The sequence below is a fragment of the Lycium barbarum genome, chromosome 1 (assembly GCF_019175385.1).
Source record: "Lycium barbarum isolate Lr01 chromosome 1, ASM1917538v2, whole genome shotgun sequence".
Classification (NCBI taxonomy): Eukaryota; Viridiplantae; Streptophyta; class Magnoliopsida; order Solanales; family Solanaceae; genus Lycium; species Lycium barbarum.
This window is the reverse complement of record NC_083337.1, coordinates 102,895,935-102,913,980: the sequence shown is the minus strand read 5'-3', so window position 1 is coordinate 102,913,980 and position 18,046 is coordinate 102,895,935. Positions and strand designations below refer to the sequence as shown.

At 38.0% G+C, this 18,046-nt stretch overlaps 1 long non-coding RNA gene across 2 annotated transcripts; it reads right to left on the bottom strand.

Annotated features, from left to right (window-relative positions):
• Positions 1–204: 204 nt before the first annotated feature.
• LOC132636684 (uncharacterized) lies at positions 205–16,831 on the bottom strand. 2 transcript variants are annotated; one of them, XR_009581395.1, is made up of 3 exons: positions 16,521–16,775; positions 1,262–1,376; positions 205–619 (listed from the first exon to the last, which is right to left on the bottom strand). It is a non-coding gene; the product is annotated as an uncharacterized LOC132636684 (long non-coding RNA). The 2 variants fall into 2 exon arrangements; XR_009581394.1 differs by lacking the exons at positions 205–619; positions 1,262–1,376 and adding an exon at positions 14,932–16,391 and having other exon boundaries at positions 16,521–16,831.
• Positions 16,832–18,046: the final 1,215 nt, after the last annotated feature.

The following is an 18,046-nucleotide window of genomic DNA, read 5'->3' as shown; positions in this document are numbered from 1 at the left end:
AACATGGCATATCTGGCCCTCCATATATATATATATATATATATATATATATATATATATATATATATATATATATATATATATATATATATATATATATACATGTATATCATGTATATATACTACAGGATGAAGCCCGTGCTCAGCACGGGCCCAACATGTTAGGCATTTGATTTTTTTTTTCTAGTGATTGTAATGCAAGCATTTAATTTTTTCTTTCAATCGTAATGGAATTAGACAGCACCTTGTAATTGAAATAAACATGGATATTGAATAACTATAATCCACACAATTTTCTATATGTGAGTGTCGTATAGGTTCTTTTCTATACAATGTTTGCATAAAAACATAACGATACCCTTCCAACAACCAATCTAGAGCCTTAGTTACTGCATCTTTTTTCCAGCTATTGCTTGTTGTTATTGCAGAACTCTAACACAATTGCTCAAAACTGGTTGTTGTTAAGTTGCCTTTTCCTGAAAGTTGGCATTGCATACCCTGCTTCAATCAGTAGTGTCTGGACCGCTTTCTTTCCTTGACAGAAGACTTGATGGAGCAGCTGCAACATATGATTTAGATAGACATAAAACTTGACAACAAATATTTTCATGTGACTATCCTGTAAAAAAAAAAAAAACGAATGATTCTACATTAATTCAATCCTGATAATTGTAAAACAGATAAGAAACCTTGAAGACCAGTAAGTTTTCTGCAAGCTTCAGAATGCAATCAAACTTTACACAGTATTTGGGATGGAATTACTCTTCTTTCACTTCAGCATATTTTTTTGAAAGGATCCCTAAGAGGAAAAATAACCCTTTCATATCGGCCTTTTCCAATAACAAAAAAAAGGAGTATTTTAGGGAGATAAGGCACAAGTTTAGATGCATCTTTATAATCTTATGCATGTGAGTTTGAAGGGTGACTTTTTGAGGCTTCAATTTCTTCATGTGCACTGGGAGGAAGCATTTACTTAGATGTCGTAGAATGTACTGCACTCTCTCATTTTTAGAACTTTATAAAGAAGTAATGCCTAATCATACACTAATACATTTGTGTACTCTTCACCTTTTTCTTCTGGGAAGTTATCAGTCAATCAAACTCATTGACAACCAAAGTAGCATCCATTCCTTTTATGTACTATAAGCATTGAAATACCAACTAATGAAATATCATGACCACTGATATCAAAACTAAAGTAACCAAAAAAAAAAAAAAAAAACCTTACACTTTACTAAGGAATTAAAAAGTTCATTCTTACATTGCTTATATGAACGACTCATATATCACTATCAAGCAGACCATGCATTTGAATGAGAACAAAACATAATGTTTCCTCGGTACTTCATAAACCGTTGAGCGAGTGAGTTCATCTCCTGCATTAACATATAATGAAACAACTTAGTTTTAGAAAGCAAGGAGTTGAGATACAAAAAATACAACATTTAGCACCATCAGGTTGACAACTACAATTGAAAGACTGTCTGGACACACATTTCTACCGACATATTCAAATAGAAAGAAAAGAAAATCAATTAAATCAATTATCCATACTTAGTGTTAAAATAGACACTAAAGACAAACAAAAAGAAAAATCTTTCTTTTTATAAAATGAATTCGGATAGAGCTATTTTAGTAATTGCAGCACAATTAAATGTAGAGAACGTGTTACACCTCGTAGTTTTGTACGTTGAGATTCGTTAGGTGTTAGCAGTGTAATTGTAGATACTAGAGTACCTTCTAGTGTATATGAGATTATATGCGCCTACCTTATGATTATGAGGGTTTAAGTTTATATAATAAGCAAGGGACGGATTGGAGGGCAAGTGGATTAAGGAAATTAAGTTTATTGGAACTTTGGAGCAAAGATGGGGGACAATTTTGGTCCAAATTGGAGAAAGAATATCTTTTAGTATATGAGGAGTTTTGAAGTAAGAAAAAGCCTAAAATGAAGTTCATGAAGTCTAGTTTCCAACGCAACAAACCGCTCGTTGATATCACATCGGAGTAGAGAGTTGTGGACGTTACAAGTTAGGCCGCTAGAGCAGGGATTAACCCTTCACGAAAGCGACCCAAGGGCCGTGAAAGCGAAGAGGAGGATTGAATAACCCTTCGCGAATGCGACCCAAGGCCGCGAACGCTAAGGACAATTTCTGAGTCGGTGGAAACCGACTTAAACACCCTATATAAGGGTCAAAAACCCTCATTTATTCCCCAAAATATTTTAGAGAGCTCAGGAAACATAGAGGGACATATATGTATCATTAAATTAAGGGTTTGTGAGTGGTTTCAAGTGGTGGAGTATTAAATCGAGGCTCGGGTAACGTGTAGTTGTGATCATAGTATCGTTTTACGGTGGATTTTGGCTTGGATTCAAAGTAAATATTGAAGATCTTGCTGTTCTAGTAAGAAAAAGGTATGAATCTCTCCTTATTGATAATGATTTAGGTTTACTTATGAGGATAGAGTTATTAAATCATCGTATAATTGATTAGTTGGTTGAGAAATCGGATAAACATCGTGTGGGATGTTTTATGAAGTATATTGGTATTGATGATGATTTTGTTGATGTTAGTGTTGTTGTTGTTGTTGGTTGTTGGTTGTTGGTATTATGATTTCGGATTAGGGATATAAACAGCGGAGATGTTTCCCGAATTTCGGCAGATTCTAAAAGGATTTAAATTGAAGGCTTAAGACAAGCATATGATGATGAGTCTAACAAAAGTATGAATAGTTTTATATGTAGATTACTAGACTACGACTGATCTTGCGTAGATTGCGAGACAGGAAGTAGGTTGGAAAGTCGGAAGGTAAGCTTTAGGTATATTAAGGCTGTTCCTTCTTTTCTTGGCATGATTCCATATATGGTAAGAGCGTAATGAACCCTGTGACTAGAGATTTGTCTAAGTAGAGCTTGTCATATTGTTGCCTGACTTCTGAGTGTTTTGTTATTCTTTTTGAGGGGCCATATGCCCTTCCTATGTCCTGGAGTTCATAGAGAGATAGGAGAGACATGTTACAGAGTCGGTATTTTTCAGCACATGCATGATATACATATATTTACATTTTATTTAGCTTGGCCACTTTGTCAGTGAGACAAAATGCCTGTCCTATGGGTCATGGAGTTGTTGCCTGGCCTACGGGCCATGGAGTTGTTGCCTGGCCTACGGGCCATGGAGTTGTTGTTGCCTGGCCTACGGGCCACAGAGTTGTTGCTTGACCGACAGGTCACAGAGTTGCACATACCTAACCTATGGGTCATGGAGTTGATTATACCTGGCCTATGAGCCTTGGAGTTATCTATGCCTGACACTCGGGTCACGGAGTTATATCTATAGAGTTAATTTATCTTGCCTCAGATGAAAGGCAACTCAGGTAGAGTACCTCCAGATGCTTTCTTGAAATATCCAGAGTATAGCTTGTTATTTCATTTCAGTTGTTATCTTGCCTTACATATTCAGTACATTATTCGTACTGATGTACCTTTGTTTGGGGGCGCTGTGTTCATGCCCGCAGGTTCAGGTAGTAGTCGGACAGACGATCCACCTCAGTAGGCCTTCCACTCAGTCGCAGTCAGTGCGCTCCACTCGGTCCGGAACTGCAGTCCCTTTGTGGTATGCTATTTTGACATGTATGGTTATGACGGGGCCATGTCCTGTCCTTTCTACAACTTGTGTTTCCTAAAGGTCTGTGGACAGTTGTACGTTGTTGGGATGTTATGTAGCCTTGTTGGCTCTCATTTTGTTGTACAAGATACATGGCACCCTCGTCGGCTTGCTCAGTTGTGTATTTATATTTTGGGTGTGTATACCCTGTTCAGACGAGATGGTCAGTATATATATATATATATCTCCAGATTATAGCCTCGCCGGCTTGTTGGTATTGTTTGTGTGCAGGTAGGCCTTATTGATTTAAGTTGGGGGTTACTCCTAGAGTTTCAGATTTAGAGTGGTTCGCTCGAGCCTAGGTTGGCATCGAGTGCCGGTCACGCCACTCAAGATTTGGGGCGTGACAAACTTGGTATCAGAGCGGTTCTGTCCTAGGGTTGTCTACAGACCGTGTCCAGTAGAGTCTTGTTTATGGGTGTGAAGTGCGCCACACTTATAAACAAGAGGCTGCAGGGCATTTAGGAATGATTTACCTTTCTTTCTCATCTTAGATCGTGCCTTAGAGCTAAATTATAGGATGTGATGTCCCTGATTCTAACCCTAAATGTTTTGATTATGGATAAGTAGTTGATTATGCCGTTATGAGGTAATTAATGAGAATTGAAGTTGATACTCCGAAAGGTATGTTTGCTGCCTTACACTGATATTGATAGACTTTAATATAAGAACTTGAGCTAGATATTGCGGGTAATTGGGATCGCTCCGTGAGGCATCAGATGTGTTTTCTGGGCTGTGTGCAGGAATGAGGCAGTAAGAAGTATGTAGGAAACTCTGCCAAATTTTTTTACAAATTGAATGGTTTGAATGTCTATGCTATAGAGAAAGAATGAAGGGGAAATGTGACAATCGAATGTTTAGTAAGTCATGATTGAATGAACAATTATGAGATGCTTTCAAGGAAAAGTTTTGGAATGATTTGAATTTAATTTAAGGGAAGAACCTTGGAGGGGGAAAATGATTAGTAATTAAAGGAACTGGAATGAGTTGCATTTGAGATTTCGGAGAATTGAGATTTGTTGAACATATAGGGATAGTTGACATTAAGAACTCAAATGCGGTATTACAATTTATAGATTGGTGAGTAAGAGATAATGAGGAGATATTGATATGGGAAAGGAAGTTAACGAGTAGGGGAAAGTTTTACTCTAGAAGTTTATACATATACATAAGATCAGGACGGGTTGATGGCAGGCACCCAGACTCGTTTTACCAGACTTTCCTATATGATGTGGGTTTACATTGGGATTTAGAAGTCACCAGTCATTCAACTTCAAATGGATTCTGAGTCTTTGATAGTTGGTACTATTCTGAGAATCATTATGGCCAAGTTACTTCGGGTATTAATGACGACCTTGAACTCAAGAATAAGAAATGGTTAGGTAAGTTGGATTGCAATTATGATTGCCTTCTGGATTGCTTATATAACTTCTAAATGTGATGTTGCTTGGCCGACGAAGGAAGTAGAGAGTGTATCGACCTTAGGAATATGTGGAGTGTTTCTAGCTAATCCTTATAAGAAGGCTTCACTTCATATTTTTTTCAGACGGGTGTTGTGAAAGTTAGTTGACGATAGAGAAATTAGGTGCGACGTTTGTTTATGGGTAAGGAGAGAAGAGAGTGGGTGTACAAGTGAAGATAAAATGTCGCAAGGATCTATTCGGTTGCTACAGGAAAGTAAAGGATGTGAGGTTGATTATCTTAGACAAAAAGACAGGTACAAGTACGAGTAAAGATTTTTAAGTAAAGTTATGTCGCCAGGATTTACAGTTAGGACGTAGAAAGATATGCTAGGAAGACCTACAGATTTAGACATACGAAAAAAGAATATGAGAAACCAAAATAGCCGAGGGAAATTAGGAGCATATGAGCTTTACAATTAGGATTTCGAAAGTATCGCGAGGTATGAGTATGGCTAGCTGGGCGAAAATAGAGGGGAGATGTATTAAAGCCACAGATTCAGGACAAAATCAAATGGCAATGGGATATCTCGCAAGAAAAGGTGTTGAAAAGTGATAAAAAGATAAGTCACGACTGGCTACATCGAGTATTGGGTATACCCTTATGATTGATGTTACGACATGTTAAAAGTATTGATTGTGCTATATGTCAAAATTGAGGTAGCAAGCGCTACAGAGAGAATCAGGATTGGGTTTTCTCGTGAATTAAAGTCAGATAGCAGTAACGCGACCAAATATTTAAGCACAAGCATTAGGAAAAAGAAGGTTATGATGTCATGAAGGGGAGAGAAACTTGGACAAGGAAAACATATACCATTGAGGGTCAGGTAATATATATTTGAGGAAACGGTTAGGATGAAAGCAGGAAAGCAAACGATAGGATCAAATTTAAATAAATCAACAGGAGATAGAGTAATGTTGTATGTGACAAAGGATGAACGTGAGCACCTCGGAACCAACCTATACGTCTTCATAATCAGAACCAAGAAGGTTGGAAATAATGGACAAAGATGCATCCTTGAGAAGAAATAAACAGGTCTTATGAGAGCGACGAAGAAATTTTAAACTCTTGAGATTTAACCAAGAGAATGGATGTGAACCCATGATTGCTACGTCTATTTAAGGGAAGAAAGTACCTTAAGAAGAGATTTCCAGCGTCAAAAGGGATTCACACTTGTAACGAAACACTCCAAAGTTTCCTAACCTACGAGTAAAGGATGACTAATGGAAACAGGCATTTTCCAAGTAAAAGAAACTATGAGGACTAAAGGAAGGAGAAGGTTAATGAGTCCGTAGACTTGCCCAAGGGAAAATAAATTGAAATTATAAGACAATGGTTGTGTGAAAGATGCAAAGATGAGATCATGAAGAAAACCGAGAAAATTCGAGATATATATATATATATATATATATATATATATATATATATATATATATATATATATATATATATATATGTATGTATATATATATATGTATGTATGTATGTGTACAAGTTGTAGTATCATAAAGGAAGATGGAGACTCGATGAAAGAAGAAAGGAAAGGGTGTACTTTGTGAGGATTTCATGATAAGAACAAGAATCGACAGAACGCTAGAAGGACTATGATGCATAGCTGGGATGCAAACAAGTAGTTAAGAAGAACTACTGGACAAAATGAGCTAAGCTAATGAAAGGACGAGTCGTGGGAATGGATGGTGTGGAATATCAACTTTTAATGGTATAGTATAGACATAAATCAGAATTGGGAACCTAGAGCAAGGAGAATTTCAAGGATATTAAGAAGATAGTCGTGGAGAAAGGCTAGGGCTAAAGGAGCGTGGTATAGTCGAACACTCCATAAAAGGCCTAATGAATTCCGATGTCCCTATTAATTCATTAGCCTAGAGAACTACTGGTCATGAAAGGTAGAAGTGAAAAGATAATAAAGAAGGCATCTAAAATGTATCCGATATGTATAAGCATTTTGATTTGATACAAGAACTCAACTAGTAAAAAGGAAAATAAGTTAAACCATGCGATGAAAAGAACTTTGGCATTATATGTAATAGAGGAGTTGAAGGATCGTTAAGGTCGGCCAGATGACTATCAAGACGGTTACTACTCGAAGGTTACCGGTATATGAGAACATCCTTTAAAGGGGGGAAGAACAAATTCAGTTCTAAGATGAACTACAATATTCTCAAGTTCAAAAGAGGGAAATGTACTGGCTTGGAGGAGCCAAAATTGGAGATGAACCAATATATCAAGAATGTGCTAAATAAAAGTGAGAATGGAATAAATGCAAGTATATTATGAGACAAATGTGAAAAAGGAGGCATGACAAGATGATGAAGGTTTAGCGAATCAAAGAGAATAAGATTTGTCAACGCGATACGTTGTATTCCAGACTATGATTCGAATCGCTCGTGCCGAAGAAATTTTAAGTACATTTAGATATGCAGTAAAGTACTCCAAGGGGTAACAGAAGGAGTAAGAAAGGCAGCATGTGACCAGGGAGAAGTATAGGGGACAATCTGGCATAAAATAATCACTGAGAATAATAAGTCACTAGCAAGGAAATGCTATTGCAAATCATCTGGGCGCTACCATAGGTGGAACTATGATGATATTGTAAGGAATTAAAGAGTCCGATCAAGGAATTAAAAGGAGATGTTATGTTATGTATATAAGGTCGACTAGTATAAAAAGGGATGATCACTGGCCTCTTATTGAGTTTGCATACAATAATAGTTACCACTCCAGTATTCAGATGACCCCGTATGAAGCTTTATATGGACGAAAGTGTAGATCGCCAATTGGATGGTTTGAAGTGGGAGAGATGGAGTTAGTAGGGCCAGATCTAATCTGGCAAGCAGTGGAGAAAGTTAAGTTTATTCGGGATCGATTATCAATGGCCCAAAGTCGATAAAAGTCGTATGCGGATAATCACTGATGAGACTTGGAGTTCCAAGTTAATGATTGGGTATTCCTGAAGGTGTCGCCGATTAAAAGAGTTATGAGATTTGGTAAAAAGGGTAAGCTTAGTCCTCGATACATTGGACCCTACAAGATTGTGCGCAAAGTGGGCCAAGTAGCCTATGAGTTAGACCTACCCTCGAAATTGAAGACAGTCCATCCGGTCTTTCATGTGTCAATGCTTTGTAAGTGTGTTGGAGATCCTTCTAGAGTTGTACCTGTAAATGATGTCCAGATCACGGAACAATTATTCTATGAAGAAGTTCCTATTACAATCCTGGATAGACAAGTTCGGAGGCTGAGAACCAAAGATGTAGCCTCAGTTAAAGTCATTTGGAGAAAGAATAATAGGGAATAAATGACTTAGGAAGCTAAGGCAGATATAAAGTCTAGATATACACATTTGTTTCCACTCCCAGAAGAAGTTAAGATAGAGACATCATTGTCTTTAGGTATGTGATGCTTCTTTGAATGATTTCTTGGTCGTGTGTGGCCAATGTAGGTATTGATGTTGTAGCCCTGTGAAACACTGTATATTTTGGGTTGTTGTGACAGGATGGTAGTGGTATAGTTACAGGGAAAACTCTGGCGAAAGTCTCGTAGAATTCTTAAAGAGTTTTAACATTCGAGGACGAATGTTTCTAAGGGGGGAGGAATGTTACACCTTGTAGTTTTGTATGTTGAGATTCGTTAGGTTTTAGAAGTGTAATTGTTGATACTGGAGTACCTTCTAAGGTATATGAGATTATATGCGCCTACCTTATGATTATGAGGGTTTAAGTTCATATAATAAGCTAGGGAAGGATTAGAGGGCAAGTGGATTAAGGAAATTAAGTTTGTTGGAACTTTGGAGAAAAGATGAGGGACAATATTGGTCCAACTTTAGTATATGAGGAGTTTTGAAGTAAAACAAAAGCCTAAATAGAAGTTCATGAAGTCTAGTTTTCAACGCAACAAACCGCTCGTCGATATCACATCGGAGTAGAGAGTTGTGGACGTTACAAGTTAGGCCGCCAGAGCAGGGATTAACCCTTCGCAAACGCGACCTAAGGGCTGAGAACCTGAAGAGGAGGACTAAATAACCCTTTGCGAATGCGACCCTAAGCTGTAAACGCGAAGGACAATTTCTGAGTCGGTGGAAACCGACTTAACACCCTATAAAGGGTAAAAACCCCTCATTTATTCCCCAAAATATTCTAGAGAGCTCAGGAAACATAGAGGGACATATATGTATCATTAAATTGAGGGTTTGTGAGTGGTTTCAAGTGGCGGAGTATTAAATCGAGGCTCGGGTAACGTGTAGTTGTGATCATAGTATCGTTTTACGGTGGATTTTTGGCTTGGATTCAAAGTAAATATTGAAGATCTTGTTGTTCTAGTAAGAACAAGGTATGAATCTCTCCTTATTGATATTGATTTGGGTTTACTTACAAGGATAGAATTATTAAATCATCGTATAATGAATTAGTTGGTTGAGAAATTGGATAAACATCGTGTGGGATGTTTTATGAAGTATATTGGTATTGATGATGATTTCGTTGATGTTAGTGTTGTTGTTGTTGGTTGTTGGTATTATGATTTCGGATTAGGGATATAAACAGCGGAGATGTTTCCCGAATTTCGGCAGATTCTAAAAGGATTTAAATTGAAGGCTTAAGACAAGCATATGATGATGAGTCTAACAAAAGTATGAATAGTTTTATATGTAGATTACTAGACTACGACTGATCTTGCGTAGATTGCGAGACAGGAAGTAGGTTGGAAAGTCGGAAGGTAAGCTTCAGGTATGTTAAGGCTGTTCCTTCTTTTCTTGGCATGATTCCATATATGGTAAGAGCGTAATGAACCCTGTGACTAGAGATTTGTCTAAGTAGAGCTTGTCATATTGTTGCCTGACTTCTGAATGTTCTGTTATTCTTTCTGAGGGGCCATATCCCTTTCCTATGTCTTGGAGTTCATAGAGAGATAGGAGAGACATGTTACAGAGTCGGTATTTTTCAGCACATGCATGATATACATATATTTACATTTTATTCTGGCAACTTGGTCAGTGAGACAGTTTGCGTGGCCTACGGGTTATGGATTTGTTGCCTGGCCTACGGGCCATAGAGTTGTTGCCTGGCTTTCGGACCATGGAGTTGTTGCCTGGCCTCCTGGTCATGAAGTTGTCGCCGGACCGACAGGTCATGGAGTTGCGCATACCTGACCTACGGGTCATGGAGTTGATTATACCTATCCTATGCGCCATGGAATTATCTATGCATGACCCTCGGGTCACAGAGTTATATCTATAGAGTTATGTTATCTTGCCTCAGATGAAAGGCAATCCAGGTAGAGTACCTCCAGATGCTTTTTTGAAATATCAGAGCATAGCTTGTTATTTCATTTCGGTTGTTTTCTTGCCTTACATATTCAGTACATTATTCGTACTGACATCCCTTTGTCTGGGGGCGCTGCGTTCATGCCCGCAGGTTCAGGTAGTCGGACAAACGATCTATCTCAGTAGGCCTTCCACTCAGCCGCAGTCAGTGCGCTCCACTTGGTCCGGAGCTGCAGTCCCTTTGTGGTATGCTATTTTGACATGTATGGGTAATGTATGACGGGGCCATGTCCTGTCCTTTCTATAGCTCATGTTTCCTAGAGGTCTATGGATAGTTGTACGTTGTTGGGGATGTTATATAGCCTTGTCGGCTCTCATTTTGTTGTACAACATACATGACACCCTCGTCGGCTTGCTCAGTTGTGTATTTATATTTTGGGTGTGTATGCCCAATTCAGACGAGATGATCAGTATATATATATATCCAGATTATAGCCTCGCCGGCTTGTTAGTATTGTTTGTGTGCAGGTAGGCCTTATTGGTTTAAGTTGGGGGTTACTCCCAGAGTTTTAGATTTAAAGTGGTTCGCTCAGGCCTAGGTTGGCATCGAGTGCCTGTCACGCCACTCCAGATTTGGTGCGTGACAGAATGATGAAAGAATTATGCATATTAATTCTCTTTTCTAAAAGAGCAAATTCAATATGTTCTATATTATCGAATTTCATGGGAACCAGCAAAGAATAATTTACCTTGCTTAAAGGATGTAGGAATCACAACATACAATATTTCCATGCCTAGTTGCTCTAACGACGTATGCATTAGGAACTTGCTATAAGAATTTTCTTAAGGAAGCATGTTGTTTCCACAAGTATTTTCATTTTGGAATTTGGCTAATAATCCTTCTCATCCACAATCCTTCTGCATCAAATGATATACTTCTACAAGCTTTCAATTTGTTTCTTAATTATGGTTTAGATGTGTTAGTTATTGTTAGTTCACATGAATGATGGTACTGTAGGAAAAGTCAACAACTTCCACAGATATATAATGTTCTGGACTACAGTATAACTTGCAAGATGTAAGCATTAAGACCAGAGTAAACAAAATTTGAAAGTTTAGAATCAGCTAAATTAGTCTAAAAATCACACATAGACACAAACCCCCACACACACATAAAGTAGAAAAGAGCTTTATATCACGAATGCCAGAGAACTAACGAATTCTTTTACCTAAATGCCAGGATTACTAATGTCAAATTCTATGACAATTAACTACAACAACAGATAGAAAGCATATTACTAATTTGCTAATGCTTGTTTTCAACTCGATCCAGTTTTAATAACATCAAAATATCTTCTATTAAGTAAAAGAATTTCTAATCATTGGTTCTGTGAAAATAACGGTGACTCAATCATACTTGGGAAAGGAGAAATTTGAGATTCACACGGTATAACGACCCGTTCCGTCGTTACTGTGAAATTCCAAATAGCCAAAAAACTGTGCCTTCCTAGACCTTCCGTTCCCTAATAAATTCTGGCGGACACCTAGCCTAATGGGAACCATTGTATGGAGGAGAATCAAGCATCAAAATCCGGGCCAAGGACCCAACTAGACTGCTGCAGTGATCATCTGAGCGCTACAGCTATGGCGCTCTAGCGTCAATCGCGCCGCTGAGGCGATCGGTTGTAGTAGCACTAGGCCGCTACAACAGCCTTGTGAGTGCTGCAGCGCTACTGCCGAAGCGATAAGACAACCGCTGAAGTGGTGAGCGCAATTAAAATTCCCTATTAAAGAAATCATTTCGGGAATTGTCCCACTTTTCAATACCCTAATTTCCAACCGCCCAGTTCGGGGAAAACCAAAAATAACCAAATCTTTGGTCTTGATAGACCCTTCTAATACCTTCAAATTCACATTCCACCTAGTAGATTACTCCTAAACCACTTAATTTTTTGTTTCCTAGAGAATTATCAAGTGAGTGTATCAAGTAACCTAGAGTTGGAGAGATGATGGGTTAACAACATTTCCCCATAGCTCCCTTTAAACAATCTCCCATGTTCTTCATCTAGAATAGGTTAATAACCTAGATATTCACAATTCTCCACCTTAAAAATAAGTTCTTCCATGGATTTGGAAATGGGCCTTTCTCAAATAATCTTAAAATTGGAAAATCACCTAGCCTTGTTGTGGATGGAATCTAGAAGTGGGTTGAGATCCAAAACCTTCCTTCGTAAATCCAAAATCTCTTATGAAGGTTATAATTGGTATTTCTATTCTTGGGCCTCACGGTTGTCTCCAAGATCTTTCGGGCGAATTTTGAAATGGCGATTTAATTGAAGAATCAAAGGATGTTCGTGGCACCCGCTCAGCCGTTATGGCTTCCTTTTTCGGTAGACTCCGATTAGTTTTATATATTCATGTATTAGAAGGAACGGAGAATGCATGTGTAGGATTTGGAGATTTGGGATGGAACCTTAGGATGGTATTGATGTGCGATTTGCGTGTTTGGGCTTGTGGCCTGTAGACTCCTTAGGTTGTTTGGTTTGGTTCCTTGAATATTGGTGGATTTATGTGACTTGGGAGTAGTGGATGGCACGTAATTTATTTATGCCTAATGATAGGTAATTCCATTATAGGTGGTTAATTGTGTTATACCATTAATGGAAAACCAAGTTGATAAATGGAAGGGTAAAATGTAGTAAAGATTGTGACTAAATGCTAGACTGAGTTGTGAGGATTGATGATGAGTAGGAGGCGAATTTACTTGTTCTAAGTTATCAGGCTGCGTTAAAAGGAGTGGTAAAATATGTATTGATAGTTTAACTTGGTGTGTGTTGGGGCCAACCACCCCGTTATGTGTGATTTGGTTATTATATTGTGCTGGTTTGATGCCATGAGTTGTTGTTAGATGTTGAATTATGGGTTATCATCTAGACTATATGATATAGTTGGCATACCCACCGTTGGTATTTGTACTCAGTTATATTATTGGCCTACCCACTGTTGGAACTTGTGATTCGGTTATATTATTGGCATACCCACTGTCGGTATTTGTGATTCGGATATATTGATGGCGTACCCACTGTTGGTATTTATGATATTGAGCATAATTATTGATGTGATTCATGCATTGCACGCACTCTCATTTTCATGATACATTGTTGAGATATTTGATAATGATTGATGAAACACTTGATGAGCTAAGCTCAGTTTTACTTGAGTGACGTGAGTCCGATGTTCATCCCGGAATCGTTGATTGAGTGAAATTGATATTTGAGAGAACTCTTTTAGTTGAGTGACGTGAGAGTCCGATGTCCGATGTTCATCCCGGAATCGTGGATTGCATGGCCGATATCCGACGTTAATTCCGGAATCGTTGTTAGTGCATGGACTTCGCCGGTCCCCAGGGTGGTGCTGGTGAGAACCCCCCATGGGCAAAGATCCGGGGTCTCGTCTGTCTGTTGGGCAAAGATCCGGGATGGGTGACACTTAGACTTCGCGAGTCATGCTGGGTTGTACTACCGAGACGTCGATATTTGCGTCCGGAGTATATGTGTACACCGCATTTGCATGGCATTGCATTGCATTCATACATCATTGCATTGCATCGCATTAGTGACATGAATTTGAGATTGGTGTTATGCTTGTGATGTTGGATGTGGGTTGAACGTATTCAGATTTGACATGTTTGAGGATTAGATGCTTCACTTAAGCGATGATGTGTATCTGAGTTTGATTACGTTTGATTTATACTTGTTGATTTGTGCCTGTTGAATTATCCCGGGGCACCCCCCCCCCCCCCCCCCCCCAAATGAAACTAGGTATTTGATTTATTTCTAAGTAATGTAGGATAAAATGCGTTATAACAATGAGTTGACTCCTAGTCTAAAATGAACGATCTGAGGATTTATGTATTGGGAAATGGCACTAGTGATATTTGACTCGTAGTTATTAGAGAGTAGTTGTGTTCTAAGCCTATTGATGCTATGATTTGCGGTAGATAGACGTATGACTTGAATTAGTGGTTATCATGGTTGTTTGTGAATTATTTTACCAACATGTGTTACTAACCATCGTCGGCCTATGATACTTACTCAGTTGGTTTGTACTGATACTGCACCTGCTACACTCTTTTTTTGGGTGTAGATTGTTTCCGGTATATGATTCGATACGAGGCGAAAATGTGCGGAGCCTATCTGGAAGGCCTCCTCCCACTTCATTCCGGGATGGAGGTTGAGTTTTAGAATGTAGTAGAATTCTGAAGTCCCTAGTCGCTCTTGTACTAGTCTAGACCAAGTCATGGGAATTTGTATCGAGTCAGTAATCATGTATTGTTGTAATCATATAAACATTTGAGTTTATCGAATATATTATGGAATTCCGCTATATTTTTAATTATCCAATGCTTTAAATGATTTGTTGCTAATTGATGTGTTATTAGATGAGACGGTTCGCCTATCAAGGTGGGAAAGGTAGGTGCCCGCACGGTCCCAAATTGGGTCGTGACACATGGACCAAAAGAAAATGTGATGTCATTCCAACAATATATATAATAGTAACTCAAGCAATTTATCAATTTGTGCACTACACAATTTAATAAACCAATTCAGAACACATGACTCCCTTCTAAAGTCGCAGTAGTAGCAACTGTTCTTACTAAGTTTCAGGTAACATGGCTAAGTCTCTTATAAGATCTCCTTTCTCTTTTCTACTACTCCTTAGTTAGCCTGAATCAACAAAGCTCCACCTAATAACACCTATTCATCCGCGTGTTCTCTCATATATATATCTGCAATATCACCGAATTACATATTTCACAGTAATCTCCACTGCCACCAAAAAGTACAATTGAGACACCATATATAGAGAAAGTAAGATAAATATAAATGTGCGCATTGATACATTACACTCACATGGACATGAACAAAGAGATCCATCGAAGGTTACATCGGAAAATAAGCTCTGAAAACTCAACTTCTATATAACCATCATCTCATGAACTTTAATTTTCATGTGAAGATTTCATTATATATTTGCTTCACAAATTTCATAAAATTTAAAATAGTGTATAATCTGTTGCAATTTTCATTATTGGAGCGGAAAGATACTTTTGATTACCAAAAAATTAAGTTGGCATCTAGTTCGAAACCTATGCTATGTACAAATTGATACTATCTCCGACAAGCATGTCTAAATGAAATGCTGTAACATTTGAAACTCAAAAAGCATACACTTCCCGTGTGGGGACACATGTTTACATTATTCAGTTGCAATAGATATAGTTTTTTTCCCACATCTATCCATCACTACTAGCTTAATCATCAATTATCATCTTCCTGAACTAAGAGATAGCTTTCTTTAGATCCTTTCAAAAGTAATTATAACTCTGTTTTGTTAGATACAAATGAATTTGCAAACACACCCCCAGTATAGAATACACTGCATTTTTCTGTCGTTATACAGAAAGTTGTATAAAAATCTTTCAAATGTCCTATATTTGTGCTATCAAAAATTCAGGGGTTGCAAAATAATAGTAGATGTTTTTGTTAAAAATCACCTGTGGGAAAAAATAGAATAGAAAATTATTCAGTACTTCCAGGCATATCAGCAAACACTTTGGCTGCATCAAAGTTCTCTCTTTTTCATCACAATTTTTCTTTCAGATGGTGATTCCATGCGGTTAATGTTGTTGTCGTTTGTGCAGCCGAGTAGAAAATTTTCATAGAATCCTTTAAACAAATATGCTTATGCGGAGTCCACCAGAAAACATTGAAAAATAAAGTACAAATGCAAAAAGATCTTTATAGGCAAATAAGTTGCTAAATCAGTAGACAAAAAAAGAATGAAAGTTACATACCAAGAAAGAATAGGGAAAATTTATGACACTTAAAAATAATCTCTTCCTCTGTTTTCAGATTTTTGATTGTATCTGGCCGATCGGGATGCATGTGCATTTTTAAAAGTACACCGCAGATGTTCTTCTAGTACTACACAACAAACTCGAAGGATAATTAAACACCACACAAAGGAACAAAGTTGAATACCAGAGAGAAAAAAAAAGATACCAAAAGGAAAAAAAGAAAGATAAAGGAAAACACCAAAGACAAAGTACTTACAAAATATTATAAACTGGATGGAGAAGATCACTGATTGTCTAAAACAAAATGGAAGAGACCACTGAAGACTTAAGCAGATAAAGTTAGAAGCACACTATTTGACTATGGAAAGATAAAGGTATGAGGAAAATGAAGGGACTGTTGTTAAATGACTCGTATAACTCCCAACATAAGTAGATTTAATCTAAAGAAGACACGTCTCCATAAAATTATGATTTCAATTATTTTACTCCCCAAAGAGATAATAAAATTACAAACTACCCCTGTTTGTCCCAATTTTACAGTACAATTTAAGGTGCTCCTTGTACCAATGTTTATGCCGTGTTCGTCCCATCAATTCCCATTTATATATAGTAGAAATATAAATGATGATAAATTGGGCCCCCTTTCTTTTCTTCCAAATGATCGAGCCCAGTCCAAAATGGACCGGACCCAGCCCCGATCACGCATATATGCATACACACGCGGAGGGGGGGGGGGGGGGGGGGGGGGGGTCATTTTCCTCTTTTGAGGAAAGGGTTATAGGAAACCCTAGCCGCCTCAAAAGCCTCTCTCTCTCCTCGTCATCCTTGCCAAAAATGGAAAAAATGCAGAGGTTAAATCATTAAAATTTGGGGTAAAGTAATTAATGCTTTACCCTCTCTCCGCCGTTGAACCATCGAGAATAGGTAAAAACCCTCACCTCTCTTCTTTTGCTTTTTCTGTCTAGCAAGGACGAATTCTTAATGGGTTTTGTCCATTCTCAATTTTCATTGGCTTACAACGATTTACAAGGATTCAAAGCGAAGTCCTTTAAAATCTACAAGTCCCACATCGGTTGTGGACTGATTTTCTAGAGTTTTGGGGTTCTATGTAAAGAATCCTACTCTTCAACACAAGACACACATAATATCAGATATATTCACACAAAAACTCAATACTAGTGGGCGAACCGACACATAAGTCATTTATCCATTCAAGTCCATTTTTATGTTAACCAATTCAATCAATTATTACTCATTCAAGCACAACACAATCAAAATAAGTCATGCCATAAACAATGAAGTAATTGCGGAAGTCCTAACTATCACAAAACCCCAAAATCCGGAAGTCACCGTACAAGGACTCTAATCTAAAACATGTCTAAGGAATGTAATCTGTCTAAATAAACAGCCAACAATGTCCGGAATAGAAATAGACATCATAAAAGAAGACCATCGGGCGGCTTGGCATGGATAGAAGCTCACCCTAAATCTGTCAGCAACGGCCTCAACGCTAGATATGAGGACGGGTAGCAGTCTCCGGATCACAATCTGCACTCAAAAGAATGCAGCAAGGTAGTATCAGTACAAACACTATGTATCGGTAGATATCATAGGCCGACTAAGATTAGCATCATGCATACATCATAAAATCAATAGAATAAACAAGCCAGCCAACAACATGAAATCAATAACCCAACAACAAGTCAACCAAGGATATTACAGATCAAGTCACCCAGAGATATCAAGAATCAAATCAAAAGAAACAACAAACGGGAACAAGTC